The sequence below is a fragment of the Lynx canadensis genome, chromosome F1 (assembly GCF_007474595.2).
Source record: "Lynx canadensis isolate LIC74 chromosome F1, mLynCan4.pri.v2, whole genome shotgun sequence".
In the NCBI taxonomy this organism is placed as follows: domain Eukaryota; kingdom Metazoa; phylum Chordata; class Mammalia; order Carnivora; family Felidae; genus Lynx; species Lynx canadensis.
In genome coordinates, this window is record NC_044319.2 from 1,502,730 (window position 1) to 1,517,579 (window position 14,850).

At 41.5% G+C, this 14,850-nt stretch overlaps 1 long non-coding RNA gene across 1 annotated transcript; it reads left to right on the forward strand.

Annotated features, from left to right (window-relative positions):
* Nucleotides 1-1,256: 1,256 nt before the first annotated feature.
* LOC116737841 lies at nt 1,257-14,507 on the forward strand. Its single transcript, XR_004343097.1, has 3 exons — nt 1,257-1,444; nt 12,059-12,148; nt 14,401-14,507. It is a non-coding gene; the product is annotated as an uncharacterized LOC116737841 (long non-coding RNA).
* Nucleotides 14,508-14,850: the final 343 nt, after the last annotated feature.

Sequence of the window (14,850 nt, forward strand, 5' to 3'; positions counted from 1 at the left end):
ATATTATGTGACAGCTTTTACATCTGGAGCCCTTTGTGGTAAATAACAGAAAACTGAAGCTGGCTTAAACGGTAGGAGGAATTTACTGTTTCAATCAGAAAATGCAGAGGAGGGCGGGGTCTGATGACTTGGATGCAGGTTTCGGCTTTATTTCTCTGTGATGTTGTCAGCACTGCAGCCCTGCGCGTCCTGGCTTGGTCGGCTTCCTTTCTGGTGGTTTGGAAGGATCCCCGGAGCCATCCGCCCCACTGAACCGAGTCCCGAACCGCTCTGAACGCACAGGGCATTGGAATCACTGTGTCCTCGTGACTGCCACTGACCAGAGCTGGGATCACATTCCTTTAAGGAACATTTGTTAGGCCCCGTTCTTGTCTTTCTTTTTTTCTTCTTAAATTTTTTTTTTAAAGTTTATTTATTTTTGAGACAGAGAGAGAGCATGAACGGGGGAGGGGCAGAGAGAGAGGGAGACACAGAATCGGAAACAGGCTCCAGGCTCCGAGCCGCCAGCACAGAGCCCGACGCGGGGCTTGAACTCACGGACCGTGAGATCACGACCTGAGCCGAAGTCGGACGCTCAACCGACTGAGCCACCCAGGCACCCCCATTCTTGCCTTTCAAAACTCCCTTATAATCATGACTTAAACATACAGCCTGGGCAAACCAGAGACAGTTAAACTACAGTCTGCACCTGAAGCTAGTGGGAAAAGAAATTGGATCTGCACAGAGGGCGTTCAGGCAAGGGTGACAGCCAGTGGCCAGGAGCAGCGGGTGCAGCCAGCAGTCCTGGTCACAGCATGAGTGGCGTTTACACGCAGGGCCTCTGGACCTGTTACGTTAGCTGTCAGGTGTTCACAGAACCGGTTCTGTAGCATAGTCTTGGCCACTGTTCCCAGCTATATAGCCTGCGAGCCGACTTCTCTGGCCCACCTAGAGATTTTTAATAAATCATCATGTTACTTTCCATTTCATATCAGCCCACATGAATTTCTGTTGTTGGCAGCTGAAACACCTTACTGATACAATGCCCGTCCCTGAATCAGTGACTGGGGAGTGGCATTATCCTGATTGTTCGAGACCAGCCACGGTCCGTCTCTGGATCTGGGGGACCAGATTAGCCTCACCCGCACCACGTGGCTGCTCTGCAGTGAAGGAGAGGGGGAAAGGATGTGGGATGGCCACCTCTGAAAAAGACTAAGGATGGCCTTTAATGTCAGCAGAGCGTACTTGCTGACTTGTTCTTCGTATGTCTTTTCTTCCCCCCACCCCCCGAAGTAACACCAATAGCGAGCTTTCTGAAACGGATGAAAGTCTGATCCTTACCGAGGCTGTAAGAGAAGCTAGTTTACCAAAATTTCTCCCTGGAGATGTCCCACTTTTTGAAAAGATCATGGCAGACATTTGTCCTGGAGCTGCAGTTTCGACAGAAAATCAAGTTGCCTTGGAGGTAGTAAGACTTTTGGAAATCGTCACAAGTGGTTTAGATGTGGAATATTGATTAGGACAAAAAGCGTAAAGTAAGTTAAAAATATTATGGTTCTTCCTGAAATAGTCTATTCTTGTTATAATTGGGGGGATAAAAATACTTGCGCGTATGTTTTCCCTCTGGGAGAGACACGGCCTCGACGAAGCTTCACGCGAAGAAGGTGCTCTCTATTTGGTTTCCCGTTTTCCCATCTTTCCAATGGGAGTGATAATGTTTTCTCTTCCTCCTGTAAAGGGGTGCTTTCAGAATCAAATTAGGTCAGAACTATGAAAAAAGACTTTAACATGCAAACAGTTTGTGATCGTGAAAGATTGGGTGTTAATGATTGTAGAGCCCTCTGTTTTCCCTCTTACACCTGCGGCCTTAGGGTCATTGCCTTCGTGTGGGTGGGACCTCGACAGCTCTCGTACTGGGAGCCAGCCTCCCGCTACCCCCTGGCCTCACCTGGGACCGGTGGCCGCCAGCAGTGCTTTCCAGAAACATATGTTTGATCACATCAACAAAGCCACTGTTGGACGAAACCCAAAATCAGTTACCCTGACGTATATTCTCACGATGCCTCCACGGTCTGGCCAAACCGGGCCACCTTTCCAGGATCTCCCATCCTTTGTCCTTCTGCCGTTCTTTCTGTCCTGGATTTCTCCCAGTTCTCTGGCTTTTCCCGGGCTTTTATCAGGTGTCAGGCCATCAAACCCACAGATTCCTTTCCCTGGGACCCTGCCCAGTTTTCAAAAAGACTGTGTAAAGTTTATTTTAAAATACATGGGCACCTGTTGGGATGAGCACTGGGTGTTGTATGGAAACCAATTGACAATAAATTTCATATTAAAAAAAAAATACGTGGTTTCAGTAGCTTATAGTTGAAACACCTTCATAATGATCTGTTCTTTAAATACAGGCATAAGCTATATATGTAACTTCATTCCCAACAGGCGCAGAATACGTATTATTTGTAGGCCACATGAAGCACTTCGCAAAAAAGCTCATTCATTAGGTTATGTATTTGGGAGCATGTTCCTTGAAAACCATGTGGACCAGGAGTTTTATGACAGGATAGTTCTTTCATGGTTCTGGTCTAGTTAGATTTCATGTCCCTCCTGGGTCAGTTTCGTTAAACTAGATAACATTCTCATTTCGTTCAAGTGTTAGAACGCCCCATGTGGATTTGAGCAAACCCCTACCTTGATATCCTTTCAGTTTCCAATTTCAGACGTCATTTGCCTGGTCATTTCTTGTTTTCTTAACTTGGGTTTTCTCCATTACATAGATTGCCTAGAAGTTTATCTAATTGCTTTCTTCAAAAAAACCAGCTTTTTATTTATTTAATACCTCTTTTTGATTTCCAGTCTTTCAATACCCATATTAATATTTTTTAAGTATCTTCCTTTATTCCTCTGGGTTTTGTGTTGTTTTTCTCTGTCCAGCTGCTTGAGGAAGATGTCTAATCCATGCAGTTTATTTTTTTACTAAGGTAAGTTCATAAAACTATATAACTTCATCCAAGCACTGCTTTAGTTACATATGCTTACGTTCAGGTAGGTAGGGTTTTCCCAAGCATTTTTTCTCTAGAAATTCGATAGCTAACTCTTCCTTTTTTCCCCTAAGTATTCCTTTTTTTTATATATAATTTTTTTAATGTTTATTTATTTTTGAGAGAGAGAGACAGAGACAGATGTGAGCAGGGGGAGGGGCAGAGACAGAAGGAGACACAGAATCGGAAGCAGGCTCCAGGCTCTGAGCTGTCAGCACAGAGCCCAATATGGGGCTCGAATTCACGAATCGTGAGATCATGACCTGAGCCGAAGCCGGATGCTCAGCCGACTGAGCCACCCAGGTGCCCCCTCCTAAGTGTTCTTTTAAAACAGAGTTTTTTCATGCTTTTAATTTCCAGGTAAAGAATCTTTTTATTTTCTGATTCTGTTGCCAGCTACTTACTGAATTACTTACTGAATTATGTTCAGGGAATATTGTCTTTGTTATTTTTCCTTAAGAATTTAATTTAGACTTTTTAATGGCCTAATATATAGGTAATTTTTATGAATATTCCCTATGCACATGGAAAACGATATATTCTCTTATCGGCTGCAAATACAGACAGAGTTCAGTTTATCTCCGTTTGTTACGACTCTTAAATTAGCGTTTGTTAAGTGGAGCGCAGGATGTGGGAGGGTGAGCCACGGTCAGCAAGAGACCACGAGAGACACTGAAATCAAGATGCTTATTACGGGAAGTACTCTGTACAGGCCTCCAGGGCCCCTCAGGGCAGGGTGCAGGCAGAGAGCAGCCAGGCCCCCGGCACGTGCCTTCATCAGGGTCCGTGGGTGGCGTGCTTTGGGGGCTCCAGGCTAAGCCGGGGTTGGTCAGTTCACACCACGCACAGCAGGGTCTTGGAAAGTTCCACGTGGGTCCTACCTAAGCTGTGCATGGGGAGAAGGCCCTGGGTGGTGGGAAAGACCTACCAGGAGCTCGCACCTGCTCCCGACTCCCACTCCGTGGGCTCCTGTCCCTGGGGGCGCTGGTGTGGTGGCTTCCTGTCCCCGCAGGCTGTCGGGCAGAACAAAAGTACCTTCTCTGAACCCTCAACCCCATTTTCTCTTCTTGATTTCTGTCTTCTCGATTATGTTCTGTGTCCTTATAGCCAGACGTGTACCTGTGTACTTGTTTTCCTTGGGCCCAGAGAAGTGAGGGGATGTCTCCTGCTAGCACATGAATGTTTACTCCTAGGATCTCTGCCTTCTCCTAGTTGTTAGTATGTTGTTTGATATACAAACATCAATACCGAGTCATTGTGTGAGTTGTGCCCTTTAATAATATACAGTGCTTTTGCATTTCTTGGCCACTGCTTTTTGGCTTGAATTCCACTTTGGTAAGACTGTTACTCCATTTTTTGTTTGCCTGGTATACTTTTGGACTGTTTTTCTTTTAAACTATAATTTCCACCGAGTGAAGTGGTTTTTTAACTTTTGTTTTATTCTGCTGATGTTCCTGCAGGTTAATATTTTACTCTAAGGGTAACTTTGTACATTTTTAAAGTAATACCCATAATTTCCTACTTACTTGGGTATTGTCTGTTAGTTCCCTGATATGAACAATGAGGAAAATCAGTTCGTGTCTCTTCTCCCCTTTCTGTTGTCTCTTTGCCCAAATTTACACAACAGTATTACCTGCCTTTTTTTTTTTTTTTTTTTTGAATCTTTGTAAATTAGAAGTGATGTCTGTGACTCTGCGGGAAAGGCACCCGTGAACTTCCTGTGCTCCCCAGGCCCCTGGCCTCATCCCTCCCACTCTTCTCAGCTGTGTCACTGCGGCACGGCCTAGTGACACTCAGCTGCTTCCCGATGTCGTAGAGCTTTTGGTGAAAGTGGTGTCATATTTTTATGATACTCCTAGAGGTTTATTACAGGTGTATCGAAATGCCTTTGATTCGAAGCTCCTCTCGAATATGGCCACGTTGCTGAATTCTCTTATTCGTCCAAAATTAGCTCTGATTTTGTGTGTCCTCTTGGGGGTTCCCATCATACAGACAGTGGGACCTCCTCCCTCCAGTCCTTGGGTCTCCTGTTCTTCTTATGATACTTTTCCGGTGTGAAATCACTCCCACATTCCTGGGATACTCCATGCTTTATCGCCATGTGATTTTTAACACACCAAGAGGAAGTTAGTTAATGTCTTATTTAGGATTTTCACATGTACACTTACACGTGAACTATCCTTAATCTGTTTTTAGAACCAAGATTATTACTAGCTCCTCAAAATAGGCTGAACGACAGATGTTCTTTTGTTTTCTGAAAAAAACTTGCATGAGATTGAGATGAACTATTGCATAGATTTTTGGTCAAACTCACTATGGAAGTATTTGGATCTGGGTTTCGTAGGGGTGGGAAGGAGCAGCTTTGACTACTATTTTAACTTTTTGTTACTTAGCGATCACATTCCCTATTTTGTATATAACATTTCTGTGTTTCTAAATGTATTAACTTATTTCTCCCACTCTCATCAGTTTTCAGTCTCTGCTACAGTTATTTCTTTTTCTCATTACTGATCATTCTTTCTTGAGGTCTGCCAATAGTTAGTTTTCCAAAGAGCTAACTTTTGGTTTTGATTATTTTCCCTTTTTTTTTTTTTTTTTTTTTTTTGTCTATTTGGTTGATTTCTTTCCTTCACTATTTACATATTCCTTTATTTCATTGGACTTGTTCTCCTTTTTCCTAGTTTCTTGAGTTTAATGCTTAGTTTATTTACCTGTGTTTCCTCCTCAAGTATTTAAAGATCTGAGTTTTCCTCTATATATTCTTTTGGCTGTCTCCCACAAGTTTTCACATGTAGTGTTTTAATTAGCATTTCTCTAGAAAGGTTTCTTAATTGCCTTTATGACTTTTTGTCGCCCAGGAGTTTGTTTGTTTGTTTGTTTGTTTTTCCAAATTCGGAGAATCTAAACTACCCTTTTATTATTAATCTCCATTCATGGTTAGTTTTGACTGGGGACAATATGCTGTCCCGTATGTATTTATCCCTTTGAGATAACCTTCTTTGAGCTTTTCGACCTCCCCTAATGGTATTGTTTTATAAGTGATTCATGTGTGCTTAAAACAATATGTATTCTGTGCCCATTGGATGTAATGTTATATATGTACACTATTCTGTCCCTTTGATATCTCTGTTTCATTTTTATCGATCCATCAGTTTCTGGAAGGGGTCTATTAAGATCTTAACTACAATTGTTGATACATGTTTTTTTCCCGGCCTTTCCATCAATTGCTGGTCTTACGTAGTTTGAAGATATAAGTGGTATATGTATTGATGTCTTCTTAAATTCCACAGATGAGTGAAATCATATGGTATTTGTCTTTCCTTGACTGACTTATTTTGCTTAGCATAATACCCTCTAGTCCCATCCCTATTGTTGCAAATGGCAAGATTTCATTCTTTTTATGGCTGAATAATATTCCATTGCGTATTATACCACATCCTCTTTATCCGTTTATTTACCAGTGACACTTGGGCTCCTTCCATATCTTGGCTATTGTAAATAATGCTGCAGTAAACATGGGGGTACATACATCTTTTCAAATTACTGTTTTCATATTGTTTAGGTAAATACTGTGGAATTATTGGATCATATGATAATTTTATTTATTTACTTATTTATTTTGAGGAACCTCCATACCGTTTCCCACAGTGGCTGCACCAATTTGCATTCCCACCAACAGTGCACAAAGATTCCTTTTTCTCCACATCCTCGCCCACACTTATTGTTTCTTGTAGGGTTTTTTGTTTTTTGTTTAATTTCTTTATTTTTAAAATTTTAATTCTGATGTAGTTAACATACAGTGTTGTATTAATTTTAGGGGTAAGTATAGGAACTCCATAATTCCATATATTGAATGCATTCTTTTTTTAAATTTTTTTTAATGTTTATTTATTTTTGAGAGACAGAGAGAGACAGCATGAGTGAGGAAGGGGCCGAGAGAGAGAGGGAGACCCAGAATCCAAAGCAAGCTCCAGGCTCTAAGCTGTCAGCACAGAGCCCAACGCGGGGCTCGAACTCACGAGCCGCGAGATCGTGACCTGAGCCAAAGTCGGACGCTCAATTGACTGAGCCACCCACGTGCCCCTTGAGTGCATTCTTAAATCCCCCTCTCCCCCCCACATTTTAGATATATGGTGTCATACTGTATATACTTTTATTTTGTGAATCCCTTGACTGATTTTTATGGATACATGTAGTTTTACCTCTTTTATGCTTCCTGCTATTCTTTCCTCTGCTTATGATCTTTCCTTTTCACTCAAAGAATCTCCTGTATCATTTCTTATAGGACTGTTTGGTGGTCATGAATTCCTTGAAATTTGTCTGGGAAACTCTGTCTCTCCTTCTGTTCTGAAGGACAGCCTTGCTGAATAGAGTGTTCTTGGCTGTAGGTGTTTTCCTTTAAGCACCTTGAATATACCATTCTGCTCCCTCTGGCCTGCCAAGTTTCTGCTGCACAATCAGCTGATACCATATGGGGTTTCTCTTGTATGTAACTGTTTTCTTTTCTCTTGCTGCTTTTAAAATTCTCTCTTTATCACCACTTTTTGCCATTTTAATTACTATGTGTCTTTTTGTGGACCTCCTTGGGTTGATTTTTGGGGGGTTCTCTGTGCCTCCTAGATCTGAATTTCTGTTTCTTTCCCCAGATTTGGGAAGTTTTTGGCATTATTTCTTCAAATAAATGTTCTGCCCCCTTTTTTCTCTCTTCTCCTTTTCGGATCCCTATAATGCGAATGTTGAACACTTGAAGGTGTTGCTGAATTCTCTTAACCTGTTCTCAGTCTTTATTATTCCCTTTTTTCTCTCCGTTCAGCTCGATTGCTTTCCATTACTCTGTCCTCCAAGTTGCTGATCCATTCTTCTGCTTCCTCTAGTCTGCTGTTGATTCCCTCTTGTGTATTTTAAATGTCAGTTATTGAGTTCTTCATCTCTGATGGGTTCTTTTTTTGTTTTCTCTCTGTGATGGTCTCACTGAGGTCCTCCACCCTCTTCTCAAGTCCAGTGAGTATCTAATGACTGTTACTTTAGATCCTCCATCAGGCATATGACTTATCTTTGTTTTGTTTAGATCTCTTGATGTGAATTTTTTCCTGTCCCTTCAGTTAGAACATATGCCCCTGTCTCATTTTGTCTCTCTGTGTCCGTTTTTATGTGTTAGGAAAGTCATCTACATCTCTTGCTCTTTTTTTTTTTTTTTTTTTTTAATTTTTTTTTTCAACGTTTATTTATTTTGGGGACAGAGAGAGACAGAGCATGAACGGGGGAGGGGCAGAGAGAGAGGGAGACACAGAATCGGAAACAGGCTCCAGGCTCTGAGCCATCAGCCCAGAGCCCGACGCGGGGCTCGAACTCCCGGACCACGAGATCGTGACCTGGCTGAAGTCGGACGCTTAACCGACTGCGCCACCCAGGCGCCCCTACATCTCTTGCTCTTGAAAGCAGTGGTCTTACAAAGAAGTCCTATGGTGCCCTCTGTTCTGTTCACTAGAACTTGGCACTTCAGGGGCATCTCTTTTGTGTGATGCGTGTGTCCTACTGTTGTGGCTCAGCCGCCTTTGCCTTCAGTCCAGTCGTCTGCAGTGTCTCCCTTTGCCTCTTGTGGGCAAGGTCCTTGTGTTGTTAGTGGGCCAGTCTGGAGCTCCCTGGGCTCAAGTCGGGCCAGGCCTGGCATTTGCCAGAGCTTTGGTGGCGTCAGACTACAGGACATATTCCCTGTGTTGGGTGGGGCCAGAGTCAAACTCATACGTGTGGTTATCCTACCCTTTCCCTGGGGCAGGAGTCACTTCAGAGTGGTGCTGGTCGCTGTTGGAACAGTTTGTACCCTGCCATGCTTGTGGTCCCACATTGGATAGGCTTCTGCCGAGGGTGTGTTGGAGGGGGCAGGTCTGCAGGAGAAGGTGCAGGGGCGGGGTGGGAGGCATTAGCAAGGTTTGCGTGGGTGCGTGTGGGACCCAGAGCTGAGGCCTGGCCAGGGGTGGCGTGTCTGCAGGAGAACACGGGGTGGAGCACACTGTTAGCAGGCCGGCTGGAGAGTGCCCCCCTGCACTGGTTCCTGCAGGTGTCTGTGTACCTAGGCCAGGGGATGAGGGAGGGAAATGGTGCCCACCAGCTCCTTTGTTGTTGGACAAGTCTCCGAAGATCCCCGCTCCTCTAGCACACGTTCCGAGATGAGCAAGTAAGCCTCTTCCTGTGTACCCCACGTGTTTTTCAAACTGCTGCTTTTTTTTTTTGCTGTGTCTCAGAGGGGCCGTTTGTTGTGCTGTGTCTTTAAGGGCAAGGACTCAACTTCCTGTCCGAGCTGCTGATATTTAAAGTTCCAGGTGTTAAGCCCCACTGATAGTAAGAACTCTTGAAGTTAGGCCCCTCTGGTTTTCAAAGCCAAATGTTACGGGGATTTGTCTTCCCCATGCAGCACCCCTATGTCTGGGGTGCCCGGGGTGGGGTCTGCTCCTCTTCTGTCTCCATGTCCACAGGTCCCTCCCTCCCACGGACAGTGTCACAGGTCAGTTCGGTTCCCAACTCCATCTCTGCCCTTCCTGCGCTCTTCATTGTGGCCTCTGGTCTATGTTTAGCCGTGGGGAGTCTGTCCTGCCGGTCTTCGGGTCATTTTCTGGGTCATTTACGCGGATGTTAGCACTGTCTCCTTGTAGCCATTGTATCCGCGGGATGAGGTGAGCCCAGGGTCCTCCTACTCTGCCAACTTCCCTGGAAGTCTCTCTGGGAGTTTTTAAAACTTTCATTTTGTCTTTGATATTCTAAACCTCACTTTAAATTCTCTAGTTAGGAAGTTTCATATTCTGTTAACGCTTTTAATATGTAATCATTTATTTTTAGTTCTCTAAGTTGATAGCAAGGAGACTTACCCTGTCAGATTCTCTCTTCCACATGATTAAACGAGTTGGACTTTTCCAGACTACCAAATTGTAGGTTCAAACTCTAAGCTAAGTAAGCTGAATAAGCTTACCTATTCTCACAGCACTCACATGAGTTTTAGATCTTGTACGTATTTTTTTGTGTTCTTATTTTAATAAAAATGCAGTTTGATATCAATTCTATGTATATCTCTCTGTGGTGCTCTGCATGGTTTCCAGGGGAAGCACAGTGGATATTTGCACCTAAGCTATTACCTGTATTTTGAATATCTACATTTACATTTTGAGAATTTTCACTTTGCTAGAACAAAGGAAGGAAGATGTTAGTTGACAAGTCTTGCTTTGTCTGTCTTATATAAGCATTTTTCATCCCAACCCGACAGGACCCACAGATTCCTTCCTCTCCTTCCTCCAGTTATGTGTTACCCTTAACATTTCTCAAGTCACAGCTAAAACACATAGCGTGGCCATCATAGTAGCATTTCTACATGCACATCGATGATGTGACTTTTTAACTTCATTATATATTCACGTTTTCATCAGTTTTACAGTTTTTTGCAGCCTGAGCTTATAGAAAAGTTTTCTGTAAAACCTATCAGTGTATTCTGCTACTTTCCCCTTCATACAATTTTTATATTGCTAAATATGCAGGCTCTCAACTGTTAAATAAATAAATAAATAAATAACTGTTAAATAAAATGTTACCAAATAGCAATATATGGCTCAAGAAATAGCACAAAGATCACGATTTAAAGCTATCATTTTAATATTAAATTTCGAATAATCCAGTCTTTTATTTAATGGTGTATTTTGGATGGTTTACACAATGATCGGTCATATAGCGTATCCACAACAGGAATATATGTTACTAAATAAATATTCTGTAGGCGTGCTGTTTATACTTCCTGTTCACTTGAGATACAAGAATCCGAATTGCATGCGATGGGCGATTGGAATATATCCAACTTGTTCACATTTCTGTCGCTGACAGTATCTAACAGCGTGGGTGGGGGAGGGTCATTAACTCAGAGCAACGAAGGGATTAACAGAGAATTACTGAAACCATATCCTGCAATAACCTATATATAGTTTGTCATCCGGTTGACTCTACGGAACATCGTTTACAGCCATAAATACTTGACAGTACGATTATGATTTTATGTTAAAACCTTCTGTGAAAACCTTTAGCCAACTAGGATTACCTGTCCAAATATCTCTTCTTTGACTGTCCCATCTCTGCTGATCTTCTGTGCTAGCCATGCTATCCCTAGTCCACTCCTGCGGGCCTGTTTGCTTACATCCAGGGAGATGTCTAGGTTTGTATTATCCATGGCAGAGGACTCCTAGCCCCTGCATCTAAAATTGCTCCAAGTACACGCCTTAAGTGGGTGTCTCATCAACTCCATTTAAAAGAGATTGCTCTCAGCTGATTTCCTACCCCCAGGGGCCTTGCCATAGGAACTACTTTTTCTCTATTTGTACAGCCCCTGCTGAGTGTTCTGGGTCTCGTTCAGCTGCTCCCTTGTCCCACTGTGGGAATGCAAGGAATGGGAAATGGACTGGGAGAGGTCGGTGAGAAAAAGGATAAATCCCGCTTTTTTCTGTCGACAATTACCAATAGTATTGACCCCACTTTGGAAGGAAACCTGGCTGCCCTCATAATTCCTGTGTTATAATATTAAGCATCTTTCCAAGCTGCAGCCACTTCTGGATGTTTTAATATATAACCACATCAAGTCTTCAATCTTAACAAATTGTACTTACTATCCTAGAATATTCTGAACATGGAAACATTAAAATACTTGTTACAGAGCTGAAAATCTACCTTAATGGTGATTGGAATTACACAAAGATAGAGACTCTTAAATTTTCTTTTAGTGTAGGATAATTAGACAATCGTACTATGGTAACAGGTAGTTCTTAAATACATCCTAAAGAATAAATTCCTAAGTTGAGGGAAGGTCTATGAATCTGCTACCAGGGATCTGTCAACATAAAATTTTGTGTGTATCGTAGTTTGGGGGGAAAGTAATAATCAGGTTGAGGAACTAAGAAATTAAGAACTACTATCTTAAAGTGCAGTATTCAGTACCTGGTTAAGAGAGATTTTATAGGATTATGTATTAAGGGTTCAATTTGCAATGCATTTTAAACGTATTTATTTCCTTTTAGAAAGTAGTATCTATTGCAACACAACAGTTGGGTTTCCATCAGTGGCCAGCTCAGAACGAGAAAACCATACAGTTTTATAATCAACTTCAGGTAAGTGTAGAATGGCATGTTGGCACTTCTTTGCTCCTGAATTATAATAGGTCTGATCAAGGAGAAAACCAGGATAACGATAAAAGAGAACTAGTCTAATGTTCTTCAGAGTAAAGTGGCTTACTCATTTATTTACCCACATGTGGTTATTCAGCCCTCACTTTAACTTTGAACAGATTCATTTTCTTCACCTTCATCCCCTTAATACATAATTGTAAAAAACCCCACAAATGTGGTATAAATGTGGCCTTTCATAACTACACCTTCTTTGAATTTCCTATCCCTGTGAATGAACCATTTGGAAACGGTGATGCATTTCATTGATGACTGGTAAAACTGTATGCCTTTGTCTATATTTACTTGCCATTTGAGTGTCCTGTGAATTGCCAGATTATGTAATATACTCATTTCTCAGTTGAATTTTTTGTCTTTTTCTTACCAAACGTGTAGGCTTTTCATTATGCATTTTATATCCTATTTCTTAATTGTTTATATGTGTTGCAAATAAATTCTCCAAGTCTTGGGTTTTCAGAAATGTTCCTAGAGTTCAGTTGTGCAGGAGACGTTGTTGTTAATGCAGTAAAGTCTATTGATTTGTTGTTATGGTTTGTGTTTTTCTGAATTTTTAGAAATCTTTTCTATCCTATTTCATAAAGATATTTTCTATAATTTTTTCTAAAAGTTTCTGATATTTGCACTTTCCATTTTTAAGTTGTCTGGTATTTATTTTCCTCCATGAGGATAAAGAGATTGGAATGGAAGGGAAAAAATGTTTTAGCTTCATCCGTATTTGAATTTTAATGTATGTGTGTGATGCGTTATTAAAAATAATCCTTCCTTGGGGCGCCTGGGTGGCGCAGTTGGTTAAGCATCCGACTTCAGCCAGGTCATGATCTCGCGGTCCGGGAGTTCGAGCCCCGCGTCGGGCTCTGGGCTGATGGCTCAGAGCCTGGAGCCTGTTTCCGATTCTGTGTCTCCCTCTCTCTCTGCCCCTCCCCCGTTCATGCTCTGTCTCTCTCTGTCCCAAAAATAAATAAATGTTGAAAAAAAAATTAAAAAAAATAATAATAATAATCCTTCCTTTACTACTATTACAGTAGTCTAGAAGAGGGCGAGCTTCACCATCTGACCCTTTCCCCCTTGGCTTAGTCCATCTGGGAGGATATGACAAAATACCATAGACCGGGCGGTTTAAGCCACATTTATTTCTCACAGTTCTAGAGGCTGGAAAGTTTAAGATAGAAGTGTTAGCAGGCTTGGTTTCTGCTGAGAGCCCTCTTCTGGCTTGCAGGTGGCCACCTTCTCACTGCGTCCTCACATAGTGGAGAGATCCGGAACTGGTCTCTCTGCTTCTCTTTCTAAGGACACTAATCCCATCACAGACCCACCCTCGTGACCTCATCTAAACCTAATTACCTACCAGAGGCCCCACTTCCAACATTATCGCATTGGATGTGGGCTTCAACATTTGAATTTGAGGGAGACACAGACATTCACAGACTTTCACTCCATAACAGCAATTGTGATCGGGTTGGAGAAGAAGATGGAATCAAGCAGGTTTTATAAGAGCTGAGGGACTTTGGACAATGTATAGCTAGTGATTTTATTTACTAGATCAGGAATTAAGAGAAGTGACAAGTGTGAAAAGAAGGTGTAGAGTAGATTATGTTGACTCTGAAAATCTTGTGAGATATCCAGATGGAAATATACAGTAAACTACCAAAATTTCACTCAGGCACACAGAACCAGAGACTGGAAGAAATGCGTACGTTAGGAAGTCATTAGAACTCAGGTGGTAGTTAGAGATATTCAAGTTGATGAGACAGGATAAGGCCAATGTAGGAGAGAGAGATATATAGAGAGAGAGAAGGATGAATTAGGGAAGACTAACACGGAAATGGCATTCAAAACTCAAAAGAGAAAAAATTCAGAAGAGGAAAGCTGAGAGAAAACATATTACAGAAACCAATCTTCGAGAAAGGTACAGAAATAAAGGAGAATAGGAAAGTGAGACAAAGTGTCAAAAATAAGAATTGACAGTTATGCTTTGAATTTGAAAATTAGATCTCTGTACATTTTGACATTAACCTAGTCAATGAAAACAGAACACAGATTACAAGAGATTGAACAATAATTTGAAGGAAGGGTTTGTGGATATCAAGATGTATTTGTAAATAAGAACCTTCAGATTTCAATTTAGCTGAACCATCAGTAAACCAAAATTAAATCATAAATTTGCAATTTTGTTTTAGACTCGTGTTGGTGTGATGTTGGTAGGCCCAACAGGTGGAGGAAAGACAACAGTCAGAAGAATTTTAGAAAGAGCATTAACACTATTACCAATTGAAGACTTCCTATCAACTAAAGAAAGCGAATCTATCTCACAGGTAAATTGTGTACTAACCAAATGTTTCTCTATTTCTTCAGATCTTTATACTTCAGTAACATTTTATATCCTATTTATATAAGTATATTCTTATTAAATTTATTGCTGGGAATCTTGTAATCAGGAATCATTGTAGTAAATGGGACTTATTTTTTTCATTTGAATCTCAAACTAGTAATTACTAGTGTAAAATAAATGTAGCGAATTGTACATTTATTTTGTATTTAGTCACCTTAATGGACTGGTAATGGTAAGTTGTAATTGTTTTTATAGATGATCAATTGAATCATCTTCAGTGAATATAATTTTGTCTCTT